The following is a 773-nucleotide window of genomic DNA, read 5'->3' as shown; positions in this document are numbered from 1 at the left end:
GAGAGGGAGAGAAAGGGCGCGCCAGGGCTTCCAGCCACTGCAAACGAACTCCAGATGCGTGCGCCCCCTTGTGCATCTGGCTAACGTGGGTCCTGGAGAATTGAGCCTCGAACTGGGGTCCTTAGGCTTCACAGGCAAGTGCTTAACCACTAAGCCATCTCTCCAGCCCCATATACTTTTTGATACTTTTAAAATTAATGTACATAATTATCTTTTTTTCCCACAAAACAAAGTTTTATTCATCCCCAGGGGCCAAAGAAAGGTAAGTCTACTGGCATCTCACTTTAATATGCTGTCATCTTGAGCTTCTGCTAATTCTCTCTCAATCTGCCTCGTTATCTCCTTGGCTACTACCCTCCTCTCCTCTTCTGCCTGGGGGTTTTAAGTAACTGTAGCACTTGGCCATGCTGAGGACCAGGGTGGAGCAATGGCCTAGCTTGATGAGCAGAGAGACCTGAACCAGTGGTACCATCTTGTCTGTGACTTTCATGCTGGAAGTCCATAATTATCTATTGGGAAGGGTTAAAATTCTATTAGATCATATCATACACTTTTCCTATTATAGTATTATAGCTTTATTTCATTTCCAATCATGAATATTTGCCTTACACATCCTTAGAAGTAATGTTCTTATTAATTAAATTATACAAATATCTCCAATTCATTTCATAAATATCCAATTTTCTCTGTGCAATATGAGCTTCATCAGATGCCCAATTAATAATCAGTGAAGGCAAAATAACAATATAGTTCTCAAAAAAAGGTTTTACTTC

At 40.6% G+C, this 773-nt stretch overlaps 1 pseudogene; it reads right to left on the bottom strand.

Annotated features, from left to right (window-relative positions):
* Positions 1 to 268: 268 nt before the first annotated feature.
* LOC123456613 lies at positions 269 to 472 on the bottom strand (annotated as a pseudogene).
* Between the last annotated feature and the right edge of the window lie 301 nt (positions 473 to 773).

This window comes from Jaculus jaculus, chromosome X (assembly GCF_020740685.1).
Source record: "Jaculus jaculus isolate mJacJac1 chromosome X, mJacJac1.mat.Y.cur, whole genome shotgun sequence".
NCBI classification, from domain to species: domain Eukaryota; kingdom Metazoa; phylum Chordata; class Mammalia; order Rodentia; family Dipodidae; genus Jaculus; species Jaculus jaculus.
The sequence above is the reverse complement of the archived record's forward strand: the minus strand, read 5'-3'. Positions and strand labels throughout refer to the sequence as shown.